The sequence below is a fragment of the Oncorhynchus masou genome, chromosome 31 (assembly GCF_036934945.1).
Source record: "Oncorhynchus masou masou isolate Uvic2021 chromosome 31, UVic_Omas_1.1, whole genome shotgun sequence".
In the NCBI taxonomy this organism is placed as follows: domain Eukaryota; kingdom Metazoa; phylum Chordata; class Actinopteri; order Salmoniformes; family Salmonidae; genus Oncorhynchus; species Oncorhynchus masou.
In genome coordinates this window covers 51,117,335-51,144,335 of record NC_088242.1, presented here as the reverse complement: position 1 = coordinate 51,144,335, position 27,001 = coordinate 51,117,335, and the positions used below count along the sequence as shown (strand labels likewise).

Here is a 27,001-nt window from a genome sequence, read left to right as displayed (position 1 = left end):
TCCTGCCTTTGTTTGTACTAGAGATTTCCTGTGTAAACTCACGCAGCAACACGATCCTTCTCTTTGGAAGAAGAAGCCCCTCAATTATGTTTGGATGGAGAATCGTAATACAAATGTATTTTCTTTCTTGCTTGGAGTCTCTCTCTCTATCTCTCTCCTCTTCTCTCTCTCTCCCTCTTTCTCTCTCTACCTCTTTCTCTCTTTCTCTCTCTTCTCTCTCTCTCTCTCTCCCTCCCTCTTCTCTCTCTCTCCCTCTTCTCTCTCTTTCTCTCTCTCCCTCCCTCTCTCTCTCTGTATGTACAGTACATATCTTGTTCTCTCTCTCCATTTTCTCAGTGAGCACTGTCCCAGAACAAAACACAACTTACTGACTGTAATGTCTCGGATGTAATTGCACATCAAACACCCCTTCAGAGAACGTAATGTCATAATGTCAACTCGAGGTTAACTACATTCTAATTATTTCAAGACATTTCATCAGATAAGCTATGATAGAATACTATATATTCTGCATTTAACAATCTTGTGTGTCAATCGCACAAAATGCCGTGCGAGCAGAAGTAAAACGATGCCAACACAATAACATGAATGAAGCGGACCATCTTGACTAAACGGGCTGGGCAACATACAGCCACAAATAAAAAGGAGAGCAAATGGAGAGAAGTCCCTTGTTAAAGACCATACTAACGCCACAGCAAATACCTTACCTAACCCGGCAACCAGAGGCATTCCCACCACCTAGTTAATAACCAAGTGTGCTTATCTACCCTAACTGTCAGATTAGAATAATCAAATGGAGCTTCTAAACCAGGTGAAAACAACCACAGTGCACGGTAACAGGTTGATGTTCTCATCTGTTTATTGTTACGGTATGCACTATGCAATATATAATATAGTTGTACATCATATCTATGAAATACGCAGAGGGGAGATTCAGTGTTGATGAATGCTCCATTCCCACCACAACTGTATCCAGACTGAATCCATTGTTGCAGGCTTGACTTTAAGGCACGATGAAGCTCAGCTATTGTCGTAGCTAGACACACACCGGAAACTTTCTCTCAATGAATAACGGAAACACAGAGAGAGAGAGAGAGAGAGAGAGAGAGAGAGAGAGAGAGAGAGAGAGAGAGAGAGAGAGAGAGAGAGAGAGAGAGAGAGAGAGAGAGAGAGAGAGAGAGAGAGAGAGAGAGAGAGAGAGCTCTTTGCTTGAAGGGCAAAGCCTGCCCAGTGACATAGAGAGAGGGAGAGAGTAGCATAGTCACCAAGTTCTTATTGAGGGCTTGTGTCTGAGGCTCAGAGCTCCAATAGGAAGTGTTCCTGAGGAAAACGATATCTTCCTTCTAATTGGACCAGGTTTGCTGGAAAGAGAGAGAGAGAATAATCTCTGCGTGGGACTGCCCTAAAGCTCCCAATCTTGTTAAAAGGATTAAAGATTTAGCCCAATAAAAGCATTCACTTCTGTTCTGTCACAAAACCCAACAAACACAATACACAGCTGTAATGGAAAGTGTTTTTTTTCCTCAAATGAAATTATGCCTCTCCATAGCGCTGTCCACTCACTGATCAAGTCATTTGAAAACCAGCCGTATATATTGGAACTGCTTAGCTTGGATATGAGTGATTGCTTAACTTGTCAAAGTGGTCCCATTGAAATTATTTGGGCTGTTGGAGCTATTGCAATGGAGCATTTTAGTCCAAGGCTTAATTTGTTTATGTGAAACCCTGTATGTAGCAGTGAAGAAGTCTCGCCGACATTCACACACCGTGAAACACTGCAAACGATGTAAGCCATCCTAATGGTTGTCAGCCCAGTGATGCTGCGTTGTGAGAGCCTTTTTTTTTTACAACACTGCCATAAATATCGCATTAGATAAGCCAAAGATAAGCATTAAGAGAGGGACAAGATAAATGTTAGGAAAAAGGGTATGACATTCTGATCGAACCCATCGTAGAGCGTTAGGGCAGTTGTAAATCATATGGTATCTTCTTCAGTGACCTTTCTGGAGACAGCATGCATGGCCAAGCAACACAGAACATTAAGAGGATCTGTGTGACTAATTTACAACCTTCACTGGTCGAGACTCAACAGTTTCTTAACTTCAAGATACTGTAAAAATAATAGTTATGTGGAACTTGTTCCACTGTTTGTTTATTTACCTCCCAGTCTACACTAAAATACTTTGAACATGGTTGGGTGGAGCTCTTTAGTATGTCTCACTGTTGTTTTTCAGAGGAAGAGAAATGGGGAAAAGAAACACACAGAGAAAATATATTTCATTGAAGTGCAACGCCATGGAGAAATAGGCTACACATCCATCTGGTCCAGATGAAATCTGTCAGAGCGATGCACTCCCGCCATTGAACTCTGCAAACAGTGTGTGCACACTGGTCGAGATTGATTGACAGGTTTCGGCTTGCAGAACCTGGTCTCACTTATGATGCTTTCACACGGGCCGAGACGTGACGGTCAGTGGGTCATGACCTGGGTCAAACAATGACGGAGCTCCTTATTCCAATGTTAGGGTCAAAGGTCCTCCAATCAGAATCATCCATTTGTCACACGTATAATACACATCTAGCTTTTAGCTTTGATGTCCCATTTTGGAAAAGCGATGTGGTCACAAAGACCTTAATGCTGACCTAACGTTTGACCTTTTGGGCGTTATTTTAGAGTCAGCCGAGCTCCAGTCATTTTGGTGTATGCTAAGTGATAACAATCAATTATAACATATTGCACTTATGCAGTGCTTTTGCAGATGCTCGTCAACGGGGTGGAGAATGCTGGAAAAGGATGGGCAGTAGTGGGTGTGAGTTCACTCACCAAGAAAGAACTGTCCTGCGGGTTTCATACGAGAGAGAGAGAGGGGAAGATTATGTTTTAACTTAATTGCAGGCCAATTCATAGATTTAACGATTTAATCAAATAAACAGCCTACATTTCGAATGACTAACCGTTTATGATATGCAATAACAAACACTCTGGAAGAGTCCCAGTAAATGGAAACAGGGTAAACTCGCGGTTAAACCTTCAATGTTTTCCAGACTACCAAGAATTCCATCCGTTTCTCTCTCTCTCTCTCTCTGGAATTGGTGGGGGTTGCTTGTTTAAACCAATTGGCAGAGAGCAACGCTAATGTCATATCGGTGTTGGTCGTGAGCTGAGATCATTACGAACCGGAGATACGGTGACATTCGTAGGTGAACTTTACAAAGTAGACCCTTCACTCGTTTTGCCTACAACATGCAGTCGCCAACATTTGGACGAATCTAACCGCTCAGTTCGGGACAAGTCTACCGGACAGCGGTGCGCTTTCTGGACATTTCATCCTATGCCAATGCGACGTAACGTGAATCGTTTCTACAACTCAAGGAATATTGGTTTTGAACTCTTTGGGGGTAAGGGTACCATTTATATTGCGTCCTTGTATCAGTGTATTTCAAGTATCAAATGATTGCCTATAGATGGCATAATGGCAACTGTTTTTATATTGCAATTTCGTTGAACTTTTAAGAGCCTGAATTGAGCTCCCCGGTAAAATGTGTTTATTTAATTATTTATCACGAGTAGCATCGCTTTATTAGGCTACTATTCACAAGAACCATTGGGCAATTTTTCCTCTAGAGAAGTGAATTTTCGATCAGATGCTCTATCATATTTAAATGCACTGCTGTTGGCTATGAACGCTTGCCGGGCATTTTTTTTAGCAAGGGTCAAAGCGAGGGCTTTCTATAGCCTATTTTACATATCAGATATGTCATTCATAATGTTTTCAGAATCCCCATGGTCTGTTAATCATTATTAATGCTTTCCAGAATTGAAATAGCCTAGCCTAACCGTTTAATAAGATCACAAATACTTTCCTTCTCAGTGGTGGTCTTAGGAACAAACCCTTTCTGTATGTACTTGTGGCTATGCGGTCTAAAATATAGTGTGTGTATGTGTCGAGCTTCGAGGTGTGGAGGCCCCCTGGGTTCCAGATGTATGGACTCAGCTGTTGCCTGTCACTTTCGTGACAACTGCTCCGCCAGGCACTGTGACTGTGGCCGCTGCTGCGCTGTCTGTCCGTCTCTCCTTGCGCAATTCCATCCCGGACTCGAAGCGAGCCGCCGTGCGCTCTGCTCAACTAGTGAAGGGAGATTGTGTTTGCGCTCTGTTCACAGTGTCACTTTTCAGTCGTTTCGTGTGTTTGACATTCTTGGTGGATGGTTATACTGTTAAACTAGACTCTCTCCGTGAGGGAATGCTGACACACGCACACACTCATCACAATATTTTATGGTAGCCAAAGGCACCAACACATGGACGTTTGTTGTATTTAATTGACAAAAGCTTTCCTGAAATACTATTTGCTCCCAACGGGAGACAGTCAACATCAACATAAGCCAATAAACCCTGTATGTATGCTCTCTCTGGAGGCTTGTAGTGTATGGAGCCTAGTGTGGCTCTGTGGCAATTCCTGGGTTCAGTTTCTGCCAGAGGGAGAGCAGGACGACACACGCACGCACGCACGCACGCACGTGTGAGCAAGCACACTGACATGAACGGACCCAGGCAGACTGGCTTGAAATCTGTCACTGTGACCACAGCTGGTAGGCTGCATGGGGGAAAGAAAAACACAGATAGCTTTATTGGCATGGAAACATGTGTTTACATTGCCAAAAAAAAGAAGTGAAATAGATTTTTAAAAAAGTCAAAATGAACCATCAGAAATGAACACTAAACATTACATTCACATACGTTTCAAAATAAGAGAGACATTTCAAATGTCATATTATGGCTATGTACAGTCTCTCACTCTCTCGATCCATCTGCTGATCCCCTAGCACAGCCCTGTTTAATCCCTGTCAGCTCAGAGGTGAGAAAAGACAGACCAGTTCTCACACGTCAGATTGGTGTCTCACAGTGTTATGCATGAGCAGTTTTAACTGAAGGTCTTATTGGACACTTGGTCAGTCGGTGATGGGGTACAATCCATTTGGGGTTAAGTTAGTGTAATCTCTGTCCATGTGAAAGTTATTAGTGAATCTGAGAGCAGAAACATGTGTTTGAAACACCATGGTATGCTGTGTGTGTGTGTGTGTGTGTGTGTGTGTGTGTGTGTGCGTGTGTGTATTTCTTGGGTAAAATAGGGCAGGGAGGGCTCAGAGCAGAAATCAAGGTAGGGGTGTCACCTAGTGGCCAGAAGAGCCACTCACTGCTTTGGTTGGCAGCTTTTTGGTCAGCTCATCAATGGCATTTAACTATGACATAACTACACTGAACAAAAATATGTCTTAGGTCAGTTAGGATCACCAATTTATTTTAAGAATGTGAAATGTCAGAATGATGTCTTGAGATGTTGCTGCAATATATCCACATCATTTTCCTGCCTCATGATGCCATCTATTTTGTGAAGTGGTGTAGCAGGGTAGCCGAGTGGTTAGAGCGCTGGACTAGTACCCGGAAGGTTGCAAGTTCAAACCCCCGAGCCGACAAGGTACAATTCTGTCGTTCTGCCCCTGAACAGGCAGTTAACCCACTGTTCCTAGGCCGTCATTGAAAATAAGAATTTGTTCTTAACTGACTTGCCTGGTTAAATAAAGGTAAAATTAAAAAAAAAATGTTTTAAGTGCACCAGTCCCTCCTGCAGCAAAGCACCCCCACAACATGATGCTGCCACCCCCATGCTTCATGGTTGGGATTGTGTTCTTCGGCTTGCAAGCCTCCCCCTTTTTCCTCCAAACATAACGATGGGCATTATGGAATTTTCCAAGTTGTTTAAAAGGCACAGTGTGTAAACTTCTGACCCACTGGAATTGTGATACAGTGAATTATAAGTGAAATAATCTGTCTGTAAACAATTGTTGGAAAAATTACTTGTGTCATGCACAAAGTATATGTCCTAACCGACTTGCCAAAACTATAGTTTGTTATTAACAAGACATTTGTGGAGTGGTTGAAAAACAAGTTTTAATGACTCCAACCTAAGTGTATGTAAACCTCCGACTTCAACTGTAACACCATACACCAACGAATGTTGTTGTGATTTCCTGTGATATAATATTCAAAGTTGCTTATATATGAAGTATTCTATACATTTCCTCACAAGCACATCTCTTTAGGCCTAGACTGAACAGCAGTGTTCATTTAGCTGTTTAGATCATCTAGGAGGAGAAATTAAATCTGTAGAAACCAGGCTTGCTTACAATGGTTTGCAGAGGGTGCAAATCCTCTCATGAATATGTCGTTATTTATGGAGAAAGGATGAACTAAGAAAAGGCCCTGGAAAGGGTTTCTGGAACAGCCCCAAACATCTAGTAATGTTTGGATGTCTCATTTTGGAAGATTTAGCTGAATACCATGAATGTGTTTATTTTTTCATTTTTCCATCTAATATGTATCAGAATATAATCCAAGAAGGAAAATAAAAGTTTGGGTTTGTTATAAATTCTCATGGACATGGCCTTGGAAACATTGTAGATGCACCATGGCCAACTGAGTGCCAGCTCAATAAATCTTAAGTTTGTAGAATAGATGGTTCTTCATTAGATTTTTATATGCAGCAGTGTATTGTTCAATCCTCACAGGATCAGGATTGTGTAGTTTATAACCCTGCCTGCTTATTCTCATACGAATATCCCAAATTACAGTATATTAGGCTGGTCCCAGATCTGTTTGTACATTATTGGCCTGTATAGCCAACTACTATGATCTTTATTAATCGCCTGGTCCCATATCTGTTGGCGCAGTATAACCAATTCTTAAAGTCGCTGTCAATGCCAGTAGGAGTTGGCTATACAGCACAAACAGATCTGAGACCAGGCTACTCAACTCAAGTAGACCTTTCATCCTGTGAAAGTGACTGGTTCCATAACATTAGTGCTGTGGTGTGCCAGTGCATTAGTGTGTCATCAGCTAGAGGTGTGGAGAACTGAGGACTGATCACAGACATGAATCCAATCTTAGACATAAAGTCAGACATGTCGGCGTGTGTGTGTGCACGTGTGTGTGTGACAGACCCACAGAAAAGTGTGTTTGTGCACGTTTGTTTGTGTGTGTGTGGGTGCGAGTGTGCTGCTCACGTGTGTGTGTGTGTGTGTGTGCGGCAGCCGTCTAGCCGAGTGCGAAAGAGCAGAAATGTAAAGCCCCGGTGCCTGTATGTGTATACGTTTCCTCTGTTGATTTAATACCCCTAGCAGTGAAATGTACACAGAGCTGTGTTTGTGCAGGACTGAATGAATCACCCTCACGTCCGTGTAAATCGCTCTCAAGCCAAACACTCTGGCACTGGGCTGGCAGGCTTTTATCCCCAGACAGAGTGTGTGTGTCTGTGTGTCTGTGTGTGTGGGCTCGGCCAGCTCTCTGCATGCCTGTCGAATGGCCTAAAAGCAGTAGGGTATTTCCATGCAAAACTCCCCATGAGCACTAACATGTGAAGTTCATAGGTTCATCACATTTGGTGTCAAATGAAAGCTGAGAGTCAATATTTTTGAGATAGTGAGCCATATACAGTGCCTTGCGAATGTATTCGGCCCCCTTGAACTTTGCGACCTTTTGCCACATTTCAGGCTTCAAACATAAAGATAAAACTGTATTTTTTTGTGAAGAATCAACAACAAGTGGGACACAATCATGAAGTGGAACGACATTTATTGGATATTTCAAACTTTTTTAACAAATCAAAAACTGAAAAATTGGGCGTGCAAAATTATTCAGCCCCTTTACTTTCAGTGCAGCAAACTCTCTCCAGAAGTTCAGTGAGGATCTCTGAATGATCCAATGTTGACCTAAATGACTAATGATGATAAATACAATCCACCTGTGTGTAATCAAGTCTCTGTATAAATGCACCTGCACTGTGATAGTCTCAGAGGTCCATTAAAAGCGCAGAGAGCACCATGAAGAACAAGGAACACACCAGGCAGGTCCGAGATACTGTTGTGAAGAAGTTTAAAGCCAGATTTGGATACAAAAAGATTTCCCAAGCTTTAAACATCCCAAGGAGCACTGTGCAAGCGATAATATTGAAATGGAAGGAGTATCAGACCACTGCAAATCGACCAAGACCTGGCTGTCCCTCTAAACTTTCAGCTCATACAAGGAGAAGACTGATCAGAGATGCAGCCAAGAGGCCCATGATCACTCTGGATGAACTGCAGAGATCTACAGCTGAGGTGGGAGACTCTGTCCATAGGACAACAATCAGTCGTATATTGCACAAATCTGGCCTTTATGGAAGAGTGGCAAGAAGAAAGACATATCTTAAAGATATCCATAATAGTCGTTTAAAGTTTGCCACAAGCCACCTGGGAGACACACCAAACATGTGGAAGAAGGTGCTCTGGTCAGATGAAACCAAAATTGAACTTTTTGGCAACAATGCAAAACATTATGTTTGGCGTAAAAGCAAACATGTCAAACATGGTGGTGGCAGCATCATGGTTTGGGCCTGCTTTTCTTCAGCAGGGACAGGGAAGATGGTTAAAATTGATGGGAAGATGGATGGAGCCAAATACAGGACCATTCTGGAAGAAAACCTGATGGAGTCTGCAAAAGACCCGAGACTGGGACAGAGATTTGTCTTCCAACAAGACAATGATCCAAAACATAAAGCAAAATCTACAATGGAATGGTTCAAAAATAAACATATCCAGGTGTTAGAATGGCCAAGTCAAAGTCCAGACCTGAATCCAATTGAGAATCTGTGGAAAGAACTGAAAACTGCTGTTCAAAAATGCTCTCCATCCAACCTCACTGAGCTCGAGCTGTTTTGCAAGGAGGAATGGGAAAACATTTCAGTCTCTCGATGTGCAAAACTGATAGAGACATACCCCAAGTGACTTACAGCTGTAATCGCAGCAAAAGGTGGCGCTACAAATTATTAACTTAAGGGGGCTGAATAATTTTGCACGCCCAATTTTTCAGTTTTTGATTTGTTAAAAAAGTTTGAAATATCCAATAAATGTCGTTCCACTTCATGATTGTGTCCCACTTGTTGTTGATTCTTCACAAAAAAATACAGTTTTATATCCTTATGTTTGAAGCCTGAAATGTGGCAAAAGGTCGCAAAGTTCAAGGGGGCCGAATACTTTCGCAAGGCACTATTATATATATATATGTTGTTCAACCATTTTCCATCCAAAAAAATGTGTAATACGCAATGGCTTTGATTTCTGGTAAAACATATGGCAAATTGGTCTTCGATAAACATCTAGCAGAAAACGTCTTAAAAGGTAGAAATACATCAACACAATAATGTTGAAGTAAAGACTCTTGCCAGCTAATATCAACATTTACATTTAGCTTGGGAGAAATGATTTGCCGTCTTTAAGTTTGATAAATATTGCCTAGTGTCTTGTCATTCTGTTACCAAAACCCCACATATGTTTAAGATATATTCCAAATGTCTCTCCCTCATGAAGAGAAAGGATAACGCAAGTTCACAGAAGTAACAAGTAAAGGGAGACCTACCAATTAGTTAGTGTTTTTACTGATAACAATTTGGTTGAGGATTTATTAAATGATTAAAAATGCATCATTCTGTAGCCAAATCATAACGGTTTTCTTTCTCTTTCTGTTGCATGGTGTTCAAAGCAAGAGTGTGAAGGCAACCTGTCTCTCTCTCTCTCTCTCTCTCGGAAAGAGGGACCATCAACAGGGAAGAGAAATGAGGTACTAGATAGAGCAGCAATATTTAGATGTTGACTTGCAATTTATTTATTTTAGTCTTAACAACATTATTAATTTTTAAAAATGGTGCAAAACCTTGTCAAGTGTGAAAGAAATGCGGAGGTCCGGACCCCGGTGTCCTCATATGTAGCTATGGCCCTGAGAGAGAGAGAGCGATAGGCTGTGAGCTGTGGGGAATAACCCAGTATTTCATGGCCAGACTAGGGAGAGGTGGAAGTCAAACCATGGCAGTCAATACTGCAGAGTGACTGCAGAGCCCGTCAGTGGCCTCGGCCATAAACAGTTTGTGGTAGGATGGCGGGGAGCTGAATGAATTGTGACTTGTTTAAACGCTGGTGGTCCCTACACACACGGTCACTCACAAACTCACTCCATGTAAACTGCTTGAGTTATCATTTTTAGGGCAGTGCAGCCAGAGTGTGCTCGTTCGAAGAGAGGCGATTAAGATACACTATTATCACCGATCTTCTGTAGTAGTTTAATCACAGGTTTGCCTCATGTTTTGTTTGTGTTGAAGATGTTCTACTTTAACTTTGAACTCAAAACAGTTACACTAGCACAAGGTCCTCTATAGGAGTTTTATCATAAAGGTATGTTTTCTTTGCGTTTCTTTCTCAAACTTTCATCTCCCAACCTGCTAAAGCTAAGGCCATGTGAGATCTGCCTGCCTAAGCTGTGCCCCACATTGAATTGACATGCTTAGCATTTTTGTAAAGTGATTAACGGTAGTTAGTGATTTAGCACTTCCAGACACAACTCTGTTTATTAGGAGTTGCAGGATGATGTGGGGGAAAAAAAGAGACCTGGCACACACATTGGAGTTTTATGCCCTACCAGATCTGTGGTGCTCTAACCACACACACACACACACACACACACACACACACACACACACACACACACACACAAAGTTTAATGCCCTACCAGATCATCTGTTGCTGCTAGAACCACACACCCAGCGTAATTGTGGGTATAAACATCAGACCACCGCGATGATGAAAGTCATACTCCAGCCCACACACACATATTTCATTATTTCCCTGTACATACTCAAGATGCCCAGCTCTGAGGGTGGAATCTTAACCCTTTGACGCGTACAATCATGTATTTGTGATCATTGTTGAGTGTCCCTGCAGCGTACGATCTCAAATATGTGATTGGAGCAGTAGCAATGGAACGTAAGACGCAGCAAACACATCTAAAACACCATTGTTGTCTGAACAGCATTTTTATATATTTTTTTAACGATGAAAAATAAAGGTCTTTAACTTTATTCCTCAATTTCACCTTATATTGTAAAAGATAAAAGCGAACTTCATCATCCAAGCATCACACGGAACACATCCACAGCCAAGCTCATTCCATAATCCAATTTAAATAACAAAACATAAGTTAGCGACCTAACAGCGAGACTAGTTTACAATGTACCACATCTCTGGTGAGCACAAGAGACTAATGTAATGTTGTTTAGAAAAGAAATGCGTGTCAGCTAAGCTAACAGCAGCTAAATTCTTCATGATGGCAGCCATGTTTGTTTATGTTTGACTTGGCGAAAACTCCCTAGTTCCAGAATGTGATTCACTATAAAACGCAAATAAACAAAGTCAAAGATGGCTGCGCCCATTGCCTGAAAATATTAACTTAGTTTTGCCACTTTTTAGCATATTACAAAGCGTCAATGTACTTGCCGGAGCACATGACTTGACAAGTTGTTTACTGTTTTTGACAAATCACAAAGCAAATACATTTTTTCACCTTGCAGATCATCACACCAAATACAAGCCTACTGCCTAGCATAACTGTAGTGCGAAAGATAAACAGTGATGAAAACATTTTAGGGGGGTTTGTGAGTGTGTGTGTGGGGGGGGGGGGGGTAGAAATGATGGGGGAAGGTATCGGAGGGGGATATGATGCAGGAAATATTACTATGATGGGGGTCTGTTTATATGATAAATAAAAATACAATCCCTGGAAAGGGGGGTCTGAGCTGGCAACCCTGAGGTACCAAAGTTATAATCTGATGCTGCTTTCAAAACAACTGGGAAATCTCCGACTTCAGTGCATTCAAGACAACTGGCAACTGGAAGAAACGGTCATCCAACTCGGATTCCGACTCGGGAACTCTGGCCTCTTTCTACAGCTCTGACTTTCCGACCTGAAGATCATTGGCGTCATGATTTTACCAAGTTTCTTTCAGAGTTCACAGTTGTCTTGAAAGCACCATAAGTCATTAGAGTGAACTATCCCTTGTTATAACATCTTAACAGACGCTTACGTGACAACCCGGCCCGCCACGAGTCGCTAATGCGCGATGGGACAAGAACATCCCTGCCGGCCAAACCCCCCCCTAACCCAGACGCCGCTGGGCCAATTGTGCACCGCCCCATGGGTCTCCTGGGTCGCGGCCAGCTGCGACAGAGCCTGGACTCTTTTAACAAGGCTAATCTGAAAACAAGACTCCCTAAATTTTATCAGCATATCGATTGCGCAACCAGGGGTGGAAAAACCTTGGATCACTGTTACTCTAACTTCCGCGACGCATATAAGGCCCTGCCCCGCCCCCCTTTCGGAAAAGCTGACCACGACTCCATTTTGCTGATACCTGCCTACAGACAAAAACTAAAAAAAGAAGCTCCCACGCTGAGGTCTGTCCAACGCTGGTCCGACCAAGCTGACTCCACACTCCAAGACTGCTTCCATCACGTGGACTGGGACATGTTTCGTATTGCGTCAGATAACAACATAGACGAATACGCTGATTCGGTGTGCGAGTTCATTAGAACGTGCGTTGAAGATGTCGTTCCCATAGCAACGATTAAAACATTCCCTAACCAGAAACCGTGGATTGATGGCAGCATTCGCGTGAAACTGAAAGCGCGAACCACTGCTTTCAATCAGGGCAAGGTGTCTGGTAACATGACTGAATACAAACAGTGCAGCTATTCCCTCCGTAAGGCAATCAAACAAGCTAAGCGTCAGTACAGAGACAAAGTAGAATCTCAATTCAACGGCTCAGACACAAGAGGCATGTGGCAGGGTCTACAGTCAATCACAGACTACAGGAAGAAATCCAGCCCAGTCACGGACCAGGATGTCTTGCTCCCAGGCAGACTAAATAACTTTTTTGCCCGCTTTGAGGACAATACAGTGCCACTGACACGGCCTGCAACGGAAACATGCGGTCTCTCCTTCACTGCAAAACATTTAAATGTGTTAACCCTCGCAAGGCTGCAGGCCCAGACGGCATCCCCAGCCGCGCCCTCAGAGCATGCGCAGATCAGCTGGCTGGTGTGTTTACGGACATATTCAATCAATCCCTATACCAGTCTGCTGTTCCCACATGCTTCAAGAGGGCCACCATTGTTCCTGTTCCCAAGAAAGCTAAGGTAACTGAGCTAAACGACTACGTGCTTTGAGAGACTAGTCAAGGACCATATCAAGGACCATATCACCTCCACCCTACCTGACACCCTAGACCCACTCCAATTTGCTTACCGCCCAAATAGGTCCACAGACGATGCAATCTCAACCACACTGCACACTGCCCTAACCCATCTGGACAAGAGGAATACCTATGTGAGAATGCTGTTCATCGACTACAGCTCGGCATTCAACACCATAGTACACTCCAAGCTCGTCATCAAGCTCGAGACCCTGGGTCTCGACCCCGCCCTGTGCAACTGGGTACTGGACTTCCTGACGGGCCGCCCCCAGGTGGTGAGGGTAGGTAACAACATCTCCTCCCCGCTGATCCTCAACACTGGGGCCCCACAAGGGTGCGTTCTGAGCCCTCTCCTGTACTCCCTGTTCACCCACGACTGCGTGGCCACGCACGCCTCCAACTCAATCATCAAGTTTGCGGACGACACAACAGTGGTAGGCTTGATTACCAACAACGACGAGACGGCCTACAGGGAGGAGGTGAGGGCCCTCGGAGTGTGGTGTCAGGAAAATAACCTCACACTCAACGTCAACAAAACTAAGGAGATGATTGTGGACTTCAGGAAACAGCAGAGGGAACACCCCCCTATCCACATCGATGGAACAGTAGTGGAGAGAGTAGCAAGTTTTAAGTTCCTCGGCATACACATCACAGACAAACTGAATTGGTCCACTCACACAGACAGCATCGTGAAGAAGGCGCAGCAGCGCCTCTTCAACCTCAGGAGGCTGAAGAAATTTGGCTTGTCACCAAAAGCACTCACAAACTTCTACAGATGCACAATCGAGAGCATCCTGGCGGGCTGTATCACCGCCTGGTACGGCAACTGCTCCGCCCTCAACCGTAAGGCTCTCCAGAGGGTAGTGAGGTCTGCACAACGCATCACCGGGGGCAAACTACCTGCCCTCCAGGACACCTACACCACCCGATGTTACAGGAAGGCCATAAAGATCATCAAGGACATCAACCACCCGAGCCACTGCCTGTTCACCCCACTATCATCCAGAAGGCGAGGTCAGTACAGGTGCATCAAAGCTGGGACCGAGAGACTGAAAAACAGCTTCTATCTCAAGGCCATCAGACTGTTAAACAGCCCCCACTAACATTGAGTGGCTGCTGCCAACACACTGACACTGACTCAACTCCAGGCACTTTAATAATGGGAATTGATGGGAAATTATGTAAATATATCACTAGCCACTTTAAACAATGCTACCTTATATAATGTTACTTACCCTACATTATTCTTCTCATATGCATATGTATATACTGTACTCTATATCACCGACTGCATCCTTATGTAATACATGTATCACTAGCCACTTTAACTATGCCACTTTGTTTACATACTCATCTCATATGTATATACTGTACTCTATACCATCTACTGTATCTTGCCTATGCTGCTCTGTACCATCACTCATTCATATATCCTTATGTACATATTCTTTATCCCCTTACACTGTGTATAAGACAGTAGTTTAGGAATTGTTAGTTAGATTACTTGTTGGTTATTACTGCATTGTCGGAACTAGAAGCACAAGCATTTCGCTACACTCGCATTAACATCTGCTAACCATGTGTATGTGACAAATAAAATTTGATTTGATTTGACTCAAACCGGGATCTCTAGTGGCACAGCTAGCACTGTGATGCAGTGCCTTAGACCACTGCGCTAGTCGGGAGGCCCGTCAAAAAAGTATCTTACACACATCACATATGTGTCCATTGAAATCTATTCAATAATCGGAAAGCATGATTTGTCACCAGTACTTGAAAACATGTGAATAAAACAGTAAATGCATTATGATCCATACATACATATGGTGTACTACAGCAGAAACGACAATGCGATATACAGAAAATAAGGCACAAACTCTGATAGGAATACACACAATTTGTAAGGAAAACAACCAGGAAGGCAATGCGGGAGCCAGGACAGAAAATGTGCTGGGGCAAAACGTTATTCTGTTCTGACTAGAGATGCGCAATGTCTTCATACTTGATCTGGGGAAACACAAGGGAAGTGTTTGGGCTCTCATTGAAGAGAGAAGTTTGACCGGCTCAGTAAAGCCTCAAACATAAATTGTGCACAACAGAGAAATGGGCTCCTACTTATGTGAATTATTGAGGAGGCAGAACACACCTCAATTCAAACTGTTGTTAGAAAATAAAACTTGTTTGAAAATCATTTCAAATTGACAAGTTAAAACATAGCCTATAGATAATTAGCAGGCAGCTTGCCTTGCTTTAACTTCTTATGGACGGTAGCGTCCCACCTGGCCAACATTCAGCCACTGTGTCAGATTTCAAAAAGGCTTTATGGTGAAAGCACACCATGCGATTATCTGAGGACAGCGCCCTGCATACAAAAGCATGAAAAACATATTTCAACCAGGCAGGTGTGCCACCAAAGTCAGAAATAGCAATATAATAAATGCCTTACCTTTGATCTTCTGTTGGCACTCCAACAGGTCCCAGATACATCACAAATGGTCCTCTGGTTATATCTATAAAAACTCAGTTTAGCTGGCGCGCTTCAGTCAATAATCCACCAAAATGCATACAAAATTAATCCCAAACGTTACTAATACATTTTTTTCAAACAACGTTTATAATCAAACCTTAGGTACACTAATACGTAAATAAACAATACAATTTAAGACGGAGAATCGCTATTGTCTTTACCGGAGAAAAATGCCAAAGACCGCACTCTCTTCCACGCGCTTGAAGACACTACAGCCAAAATGGGAGCCACCTAGAAAAACGTTACATTTTTTCCAAAAACCAGCCTGAAACTCTTTCAAAAGACGTTTGACATTTAGTGGAAGCCCTAGGAACTGCAATCTGGGAGGATTTCGCCTTATAATAAAAGTATCAGCCATTGAAAACAGTGGAAGGCTAAAACAGTTTTTGGGAGGGATGGTTTGTCCTCAGGGTTTCTCCTGCCATATCAGTTCTGTTCTATACATAATTTTTACAGTTTTAGAAACTTTAGAATGTTTTCTGTCCAAATGAACCAATTATATGCATATCCTTGCTTCTGGGCCTGAGTAACAGGCAGTTTACTTTGGGCACGCTTTTCATCCAGATGTGAAAATACTGCCCTCAATCCAAGAGAGGTTAAGGGCAGGGCTGTTAACTGTCCTGTTGCATAACAATCACATTTTGGAACAGTGAGCGCATTCTGCCATCACGCACATGAAAAAACTCACGTTGGGGCAACGGTATGAGAGATTTGGAACTCAAATGTGAAAATGTTAACCTGATATGCACACACTTAAGTTGATGATAGCATAAATCATGTGTTGATTGCAATGGAGCATTTGCGCATAAACTTAGATGGAAAGTTGGTCCTGTCCAACCTGCTCCAGACACAGACTACACATCTAGCACCGTTTTGTCTATCTAGAACATTAAATGGTCCTTTGGCTGTCCCCATAGGGGAACCCTACGAAGAACACTTTTTGGTTGCAGGTAGAAGAACCCTTTTGGTTCTAGGTAGAACCCTTTTTTGGTTCAATGTAGAGATTTTTCTACACAGGGTTCTACGTGGAACCCAAAAGGGTTCTCCTATGGGGACAGCCAAAGAACCTTTTTGGAACCCTTTTTTCTAAGAGTGTACTAGCCCCATAGGAGGGCCTGTTTTTCCCTTCTCCTCATCTATGGGGTTCCGAGTCTTACGTGGCCATCCTTACAAATCTTGTCTTGGTATGTGAGAAGCCTGGGCTTCAGAGGTTATGGGGTTCCTACTAGTAATCACAGTAGCATCACAAGGATAGGAGAGGAGAAAAGAAAACATCACCCTGAGACATAGTCATTAAAGAACACAGCTTATTTACCTGGACCCCAACAGGAAAGTAATCTAGAGCCTTCTGTCCCTGCCGGACCCCTGGCGGGAAGTATGCAAAACACTCTTCCCCTCCCCTGGTCCTTCCTGTGTTTCTCATTCCAGACCCGCCGGCCTGTAGTCCAGCCCCCAGTCTGTTGTCATTGTCAGGAGAGGTCATGCCAGGGAGAATTGATGATATGGAAAAGGTCAGGTATTTAATGGATTCTATTGGGTGTGGGGGTTTATACATGCTGCAGTGAAGGTATTTTCTGGGATTTACTAGGTTGCGAGCTCTAGTAGACAATACAATAATCTAGAATTTGGGTGTTATTAGAATTTATGTGAGACATTCATTTTGCCTATAGGCAAGTGTTGATGAGGTGTCTTCAGTGGCTGGTAACATACATAGTGGTCTGGTCACATTGTCCTTATTTAGCTAAAACGCATAACCACAAATGCCAAAAATGGTAAGGCATAGAATGGAATGATATTCAGTCATTCTAAATGGTTCTGAGAAAGAATCATTAGATTAAAGCCCTAAAATGAGCAGACTCAGATAAATTCTCCTTCTTCAAGATTTAAAGCGGCCTCTTCTCATGCATTCCTCCAAGGTCTAATACTGCTACTCATGTGAGATCATCTCTATCTCCTGGTCCAGAGATAATTCTCTAGTGTGATCTTCAAGCACACGCCTGCTGATAGCCTCAAGTGTGTGTGTGTGTGTGTGTCTAGCCTCCAGCGCCAGAAGGCCATTGCATGCTTATATAGCCACTTGACCTCATTCACCATTCTCCATGTGAACCTCTGAATTAGATTACAGTCCAGAAGTGTGGTTCACTGATGTGTGTTGCATGGATAAACAAACATAGAACAGTAGTGACTGAGGAGAGGTTCTCACAGGCCCTGCACGGGAGGAGAATGTGAATGATACAAAGACAGAACACTGTCCCTTACTTCCTTCCTTAATGTCTTGCATGGTCCCAAATCCTCCTCCTGACATAAGGGAGTTCTCTATCTCTCACTGCACATCGATTAAGTAGCTTGCTCTCTCACTTTCTTTCTGTTACGGGTCATTTCCTCTCGAATCAAAGAGCATGACACCATTGAGGGTGTCAGCTGATCCAGGGCGAGAGCAACGGTATAGTCCATCCCCTCCCTGCCTTCCCCTTCAAATTAGTTGACGGACAGTGAGATGGAACAAGGGAAGGCCTGTGTAAGATCTCGCACTCTCTCTGCGTGTGAATTATCAATAGCAGCCCATTCAGGGCTCCCTAACACTTGTTGTGGAGCTAACATCTTGCCTTCCAGTTGATCATTTATGCAGGACATGAATCATCTCATTGCAGTAGGCTTCATCCTCCACGTGTATTTTCCTTTGTGTGCTAAACTAGTGTTTACCCCCATGTTGTGAGTAGACTTATCTTTTGTCATCTGGTGGAAGTGACTATAAGCCACAGTTGAAGGTGGCCTGGAGGCTAACCTAGAGGTGGGTCAATATTGACACGAGACTAACCGAGGATGACATACCTAGCAGAGTAAACCCCAGGGCCACAATAGCCCCAGCCAAATGACAAAGAGAGGTTTGTTTGCCCTGCTACGACCTCCATGGCAGCTCCTAGAGTGTAGAAGAGCGAGAGAGAGAGAGAGAGAGCGAGAGAGAGAGAGAGGAGTTCAAAGAGCTGAGGCTTTGTTTGGTGTGCTCACACTGTCTTCCTGTTCTGACTGTTAGGGTGGTGGCAGTGGCACTAGCTCCAGATGTAGATGTAATGCGTGGGGTGTGTGTGTATGTATGTGTGGTTGTGTGTATGTGCACGCGTGCATTTGCACAACCACACGAGCACAACCACAGTACAGTCAGCTCAGAAGATGACTCAACAAAGCAAACAACATAACATTTCTTGAAGGCAAATGAATAACAGTTTGTTTTTAATCGAATTGCCATTAAAATGTTACGAAATCCTTCAGCATGTGTCCACAAAGCACATTCCCACATGGTAGACCATGTCATTCCTTAAAGTTGATTGAAACGTTTAGATGTCATTAGTGACCTTAGAAGGTAGCAGTTCCAACAATAACACAGAGATGCTGACAGAAGAAAACATACATAGCCGGTGTCCCAAATGGCACCCTATTCCCTACGTAGTTCACTCTAAAGGGGAATAAGGTGCCATTTGGGATGCAGTCATAGTGGCCTGGGTTCTAAGAATAAGAAGCCCCGTGCCATGGGAATGACATGTGCAATCTGTGAGGTGATAAGACAGGGGCTGGTGTCCTGTTTTCCATTCCTCACATAGCCTAGCCTGCACACTGTTAAAGCTGTGCGTTCAGTTTAACCTCCCGGGCCCAGGGCACTATAATGGTTATAGCTTGGCCTCCGTCGGCTATGTCTGTTCCTCTGTAATCTCCCAGAATCTAAATCTTGTGTGCACTAACTAGCTAGCTACACACTTTGAGTCAGCATAATATTTATTTTAACAGCCCGTAATGTTCTTCTGACTCAGGGTTCTGTGGTCTTTCAGCAGACGTCAGAATGGCTCTCTGAATGGATCTCTCTTAAAGCTCAGGCACACCGGTAGGATTGTCCAACGTTTGCCTGCCGACCGTACAAAAGTATGTGGACAGCCTTTCAAATTAATGGATTTGGCTATTTCAGTCACAGCCGTTGCTGACAGGTCAAGCACACAACCATGCAATCTCCATAGACAAACATTGGCAGTACAATGGTCTTACTGAAGAGCTCAGTGAACTTTCCAATAAGTCAGTTCGTCAAATTACTGCTGGAGCTGCCCTGGTCAAGTGTAAGTGTTGTTATTGTGAAATGGAACCGTCTAGGAGCAACAATGGCTCAGCCGCAAAGTGGTAGGCCACACAAGCTCACAGAACTGGAGCGCCGAGTGCTGAAGCGTGCAGCGCGTATCGTCTGTACTTGGTTGCAACACTCACTACCAATTTCCAAACTCCCTCTAGAAGCAACGTCAGCACAATAACTGTTCGTCGAGAGCTTCAAGAAATGGGTTTACATGGCCGAGCAGCCGCACACAAGCCTAAGATCACCACTCACAATGCCAAGCGTCAGCTGGAGTGGTGTAAAGGTTGCCGCCATTGGACTCTGGAGCAGTGGAAACGCGTTCTCTGGAGTGACGAGTCACGCTTCACCATCTGGCAGTCTGACAGAGTAATCTGGGTTTGGTGGATGCCAGGCGAATGCTACCTGCCCGAATGTGTAGTGCCAACTGTAAAGTTTGGTGGAGAAGGAATAATGGTCTGGGGCTGTTTGCCATGGTTCAGTCTAGGCCCCTTAGTTCCAGTGAAGGGAAATCTAAACGCGACAACATACAATGACATTCTAGACGATTCTGTGCTTCCAACTTCATGGCAATAGTTTGGGGAAGGCCCTTTCCTGTTCCAGCATGGCAATGCCCCTGTGCACAAAGCGAGGTCCATACAGAAATTGTTTGTCGAGATCGGTGTGGAATAATTTGACTTGCCTGCACAGGTCCCTGACCTCAACCCCATCGAACAGCTTTGGGATGAATAGGAACGCCGACTGCGAGCCAGGCCTAATCGCCCAACATCAATCCCCGACCTCACTAATGCTCTTGTTTTTGAATGGTAGCAAATCCCCACAGCAATGTTCCAACATCTAGTGGAAAGCCTTTCCAGAAGAGTGGAGGCTGTTATGGCAGCAAAGGATGGACCAACTACATATTAATGCCCATGATTTTGAAATTAGATGTTTTTCGACAAGCAGGTGTCCACATACTTTTGGTCATGTAGTGTATCTATGCAAATGTTGCTATTTTGTAGAAAGCCTGTGTTGATACTAGCCAGGTGGCCACAGCTAGATAACTACCTAGCAGGATGATGAGGAAACAATTTAATTCACTCTCAATAATCCCATACTGCCAGTGCCAGCCCATAGCCAAATGTTTAACAAGCTAAGATTAGCATATTTGCTTGCCAGCACAACATCGCTAGCTAAGGACTGCACTAACTCAGAAGCTAACACAGACAACTGTTTCATGGAAACTAGATAATCCATTGTCATTTAATTATAATGTCAATACTAGCTATAGTGGTTAGTTACCTTGGAGGAAGTATTTAGTGTTGTGTGCATTGCGTCTGTGCTCGCTCCCAACCCATAGTCTACAATACTGTAGCGACCCGCACAGACAGCTGTGTGTTATGTGTTAGGCTAGGAGGTGGTTGTGTTGTACTGACCAGTACCCGGTGTTCGCGGGGTCCGACATGTCAATCAACCTGCTATCTGCCAATCACGGGAATGCCTGGAATGTTCTGATGCCGGGCATCCTGGTGGTTGGCAGAGTGGCGTGGAGGGGGGTTGGGCAGGGGGGTGGAGCATTGGAAGTTAAGACCAGGTTCAGCTTTTTGTTCTCTCTCTCTTACGTCTGGGCTTCCCAAGAGAAGGTCACGATTGGCTTATGGGTTATCTGTTATCTTTTTGGCGTGTGCTACGGCCCAAACAGTAGCCTGTGTAAAGTTGGTTTAATAAACCGTCAATTCGCAAACTCAAGCCTCTGTCTGGACAATTGTTCCTTTATGATCTAGTCAGGTCATTACATTGGTGTCAGAAGTAAAAACGTTGATACAAGTTAGCCAGCTAGCTAGCTGACTTATGTGGCTAGCTACCGTAGGTGAGAACGGGGATTGAGAATGCGTCGAGGGAATCCGAAAGTGAAGGTGGAGGTAGGGGACGATTATGGCCAAGGAGGTGCGTGTGAATGGACGTCGGGGGTTCTGTTTGAGGAGATCGCCAGGGCGTCGGAGCGCAGAGGCCGCTTGAGGGAGGACGTTAGAGCGATGGCGGCTGAAGCGGGCATGAGTGCTTCGTCGACTGTATTTCGCGCGGATTCTGGTGGGCGGACCGAAGTGGCGACGTCGACGCGGCGTGACGAGGAATCTGGGGCTCAGGATGTAAACAAACATGGCGGCGCCCAGTTCCCGGCTGCGTCCGTATCTGTTAAGACCCCAAAGTATTCCGGTAAGGCGGATTGGGAAGCTTTTCATGCTCGGTTTGAACTGTTAGCTCATTTTAGGGGGTGGTCGGATGAAGAAAGGGCACTGCAGTTGGCTTTATGCCTCACGGATGAAGCTCTGGCCTGTTTGATATTGATTAGCCCCGAGGACAGGCATGATTATGGTGCTTTAGTGGGAGCACTGAGGAGGCGCTATGGACAGTGTGTACAGCCCGGGCTACTGCGCTCCGAACTGAGTAATAGACGCAGGCAGCCTGGAGAGCCTCTACGGGTGCTAGCTAATGACATTGAGAGCCTCTCTCGGCGGGCATATGCTCACATGCCCCCCTCAGTGCAGAGCGAGCTAGCACGGGACCAGTTCATACGGGCGCTCTCTCCTACGGAGCTGCGCATACAGACCCAGCTGGCTCATCCTGAGTCATTGCAGACAGCCTTGGAGATGGCTTTGGAGAGGGAGCTGGTGTGGGCTGGGGCTTCAGCTGGGGCTTTGGTGGGGGTGCAGGGAGACACACCCTCTGTGCGAGCTGGGGGGCAGAGCAGCCCGGAGCCGGAAAAGCCTGCTTGGGTGGCCGAAATGACAGAACTCATTCGGGCTGTGTCGCTACAGGCGGCACGAAACACAAGCCCTGGTCCCAGGGTCTGCTGGGGTTGTGGCCAGCCAGGCCATCTGCGCCGAGATTGCCCCATGTCCCCCAGAGCTCAGGGAAACGGCTCAGGGTCCGCATAGACCGGGTAGTGCGGACCCCTGGCTTTCTATCCCAACCACCATCATCTTCAGGAGGAGCCCACCGGCACAGACGGGGAAGCAAGGCTCCACTTCCCCCAGAAGCAGACGAGGGCAAGCGGATGGAGCCTGTTGTTGTGGTGGGCCGGACCTGTGTTGGGGACTTTTGTCATGTCCCTGTCACTGTGGAGGGGGTGCCCTGCTCCGCCCTGGTGGACACTGGGTCCACAGTAACCCTGGTGAGGCCAGATATTGTGCCAGGTTGGACGCAGTGTGAGCCTACAACTGTGCAGCTCCGCACAGTCACAGGTGAGCTGGCACCCATGAAAGGGAAGGGAATAATGACTCTGACAGTAGGGGGCAGGACTGTGCGTCATCCTGTGTGGGTGGCGGCTGTGCAGGACCCTTGTATCCTGGGGTTGGACTTTCTTAGGAGCACAGGCTGCCAGTTAGACCTAAATAGGGGCACACTTAGCTTCCAGGGAGGGACTGAGTCACCATGGCTCCCCCTAATGTCACATTCACTCAACCCAACAAACCCTTTACTCCAACAGTTAAAGCAGCAGAGACTCATGGCTGCGCCCCCTCCCCCACACCTGTGTGTGACTTTTCCCCAGTCCCCCTGTCACCTACGGCGGTGTGTTACATTCCCCCAGCTACCTCCATGACACAGCCCTCTGTGAGCCCGGGCCGCAACCCCCCAGCCCAGCTACCCCAGATGGGAGAGGAGAGGACACTGTCTGCAGTGAGGGGGATATGGGGGAGGAACTGTGTTGGTCTTGACCCCGAGCAGCAGGAACGGTTGTGGCAGTTGCTGTTTGAATTCAGAGACAGCTTTGCGTTGAGTGAGGATGAGGTGGGTCAGACTCATCTGGTGCAGCATGAGATCGACACAGGTGATGCTCGACCCATCAAGGTGCGTCCCCGCCGTATCCCGCTGGCACGCCAGGAGGCGGCAGGGGAGGCTGTGTTGGAGATGCAGCGGGCAGACTTCATTGAGCCCTCAGACAGCCCCTGGGCGGCGCCAGTCGTCATGGTTCCGAAGAAGGAGGGCAAGCTGAGGTTCTGTGCGGACTACAGGCGGCTGAATGAGGTAACCAGGAAGGACTCATACACCATACCACGTATCGATGAGTCGCTGGACCTGGTTAGGGGGTCCTCCTGGTTCTCCTCACTAGACCTCCGCAGTGGCTACTGGCAGGTGCCCCTCTCCCCAGAGGCCAGAGCCAAAACTGCGTTCTCCACTAACAGAGGACACTGGCAGTTCAAGGTCCTGTGCTTTGGCCTGTGCAACGCTCCAGCTACTTTTGAGCGTTTGATGGACAGGGTGCTGGATGGCATCCCCCGACAGCAGTGTCTGGTATACCTCGATGACATCCTGGCCCATGGCAGCTCCTTCCAGTCAGCCCTGGGGCGCTACGGCGTGTGCTGGAGAGGGTGGCTGCCGCAGGTCTGAAGCTCCACCCCGAGAAGTGCCACTTCATGAGGAGAGAGGTGTCCTTCTTGGGCCACCGAGTGGGGAAGGAGGGGATCAGCACCATGGAGGACAAGGTAGGGGCTGTCAGAGACTGGCCCACCCCCACCGACCAGCGTCAGCTGAAGAGCTTCCTGGGCCTGGCCTCGTACTACAGGAGGTTTGTACGGGGCTTCTCAAGCGTTGCTGCTCCACTGAACCGCCTGCTGCCGAAGGACAAGGCTTTCACTTGGACAGTGGAGTGTGAGGAGGCGTTCAACACCCTCAAACGTGCACTGATCGGGGCCCCCGTGCTCGCCCCCCCTGACCTCACCTTGCCCTTTATCCTGGACACAGACGCGAGCAATGTGGGCATGGGTGGGGTGTTGGCCTGGCCCAGGTGGGGCCAGAGGGGGAGAGAGTGGTGGCGTACTTCAGCAAAACATTTGACAAACATGAGCGCCGCTACTGTGTCACCCGGCGGGAGCTCTTGGCTGTTGTGGCTTCCGTCAAACACTTCAAGTACTACCTGGGTGGTCTGCCCTTTACTGTAAGGACTGACCACTCTGCTCTCCAGTGGCTCATGTCTTTCAGAGAGCCAGAGGGGCAGGTGGCACGCTGGTTGGAGGAGCTTCAGCCGTATGACTTCACGGTGGTGCACAGGGCAGGGCCACGCCACTCCAACGCCGACGCCATGTCCCGTCGGCCCTGTACTGCAGACGGCTGCCGCCACTGTGAACGGAGAGAGGGACGGGAGAGAGAGCTGCGGGCAGAGGAGGGTGTCTGTGCCACAGTGTGTCGGGCGAGCGGGCCTGCCTGCTGCGAGCTGCAGACTGTCGACGTGGCTGAATGGCGGCAGCAGCAGGGACGGGACACAGACCTACAGCCAGTGCTACAGTGGGTAGAGGCGCAGGTGAGGCCACCATGGGAAGAGGTGACAGCGCTCTCACTCGCGACCAAAGGGTTGTGGTCGAAGTTTGAGAGACTGCGGCTGACTGATGGCGTGCTACAGCGGGCATGGAAGGAGTCAGCTACGGGAGAGGAGAGGTGGCAGGTGGTGGTCCCAAAAGCATTGCGGGAGGCTGTGCTCCAGAGTACTCATGGGGGTGGGGACTGGACACTTTGGGGTCACAAAAACACTGCGCCGTCTCCGTCAGGGCTTCTACTGGGGGCAGCACAAGAGGGATGTGGAGGACTTTTGTCGCCGCTGTGAAAACTGCACAGCGAGAAAGGGCCCCCAGGCCGCTCTCATGCTCAGCTCCAACAGTTCCCAGTGGGGGCTCCCATGGAGAGGGTGGGAGTGGATGTAGTTGGGCCGTTCCCCACCACAGACAGTGGAAACCGCTGGGTGCTCACGGCCATGGACTATTTCACAAAATGGCCCGAGGCCTATGCTCTGCCTGACCAGGAGGCAGAGATCATCGTCGACGCCCTGACAGCGGGGATGTTCAGCAGGTTTGGAGCTGCAGAGTCCATCCACAGCGACCAAGGCAGAAACTTTGAGTCCCGTGTGTTCGCCACCATGTGTGAGAGGCTGGGTATGCACAAGACCCGCACTACTCCTCTCCATCCTCAAAGTGATGGCCTTGTGGAGCGCTTCAACAAAACGCTTGGACAGCAGCTGGCCATCGTCTCTTCCAAACACCAGCGTGACTGGGACAAGCACCTGCCTATGGTCCTCATGGCATGCCGCTCCGCTGTCCAAGACTCCACCTCCTGCACGCCTGCCCTCCTCATGCTGGGGAGAGAGATCCGCACCCCTGCGGAGATGGCGTTTGTTCGGCCCCTGGATAGCCCTCATGTTCCTCCGGGGCCGGAGTATGCCCGGAGACTCCAGGACCGCCTGGAGACAGCCCACACCTTCACCAGAGAGCAGCTGGTGAATGCAGGTGTGAGGCAGAAAAGGAACTATGACGTGCACACCCGGGGAAGGCACTTTGTGGCTGGGGAGCTGGTCTGGGTCTACAGCCCCCTAAGGAAAAGAGGCAGATGCCCCAAGTTGGACAGTCACTGGGTGGGACCCTGCAGTGTCCTGGAGAGGGTAGGGGAGGTTGTGTACCGGGTGCAGCTTCCTCCCAGGGGGAGAAAGTTGGCACTGCTCCGGGACAGGTTAGCCCCATACAGAGGGGCCTCTTTTCCCCAAACCCCAGGAACCCCCACAATTCCCCTCTCTGGCAATGACATTCTCCAGGCACCCACCCTCAGGTGCCGCAGACAAGGCTCCAGACAGCCCACTCCCCCTGTCTCCCCCCCTGTGTCACCGCGTGGTTCCCCAGAGCCACGGACTGTATTACCCGTTCCCGCTTCCTTGTCCCCCATATCCCTGCCTTCATCCCCTGGTTCCCAGAGGGGAACTCTGCGACCATCACGGACACGCAGGCAAAGGAGACCTCCGGGTCGCTTCAGAGACTTTGTTTGTTCCCTCGGGGACGAGGGACTTTGTGGTGGGGGGGCTGTGTAGCGACCCGCACAGACAGCTGTGTGTTATGTGTTAGGCTAGGAGGTGGTTGTGTTGTACAGACCAGTACCCGGTGTTCGCGGGGTCCGACATGTCAATCAACCTGCTATCTGCCAATCACGGGAATGCCTGGAATGTTCTGATGCCGGGCATCCTGGTGGTTGGCAGAGTGGCGTGGAGGGGGGTTGGGCAGGGGGGTGGAGCATTGGAAGTTAAGACCAGGTTCAGCTTTTTGTTCTCTCTCTCTCTTACGTCTGGGCTTCCCAAGAGAAGGTCACGATTGGCTTATGGGTTATCTGTTATCTTTTTGGCGTGTGCTACGGCCCAAACAGTAGCCTGTGTAAAGTTGGTTTAATAAACCGTCAATTCGCAAACTCAAGCCTCTGTCTGGACAATTGTTCCTTTATGATCTAGTCAGGTCA

The 27,001-nt window shown here is 46.9% G+C and overlaps 1 protein-coding gene across 1 annotated transcript in view; it reads left to right on the top strand.

Moving 5' to 3' along the window:
- Nucleotides 1-2,834: 2,834 nt before the first annotated feature.
- Nucleotides 2,835-27,001, top strand: part of LOC135524091 (prickle-like protein 1) — a 65,384-nt gene continuing 41,217 nt past the window's right edge. The window contains exon 1 of the mRNA XM_064951294.1: nt 2,835-3,399. The gene's annotated coding sequence lies outside the window, so the exon portion shown is untranslated. The remainder of the gene's footprint in view (nt 3,400-27,001) is intronic.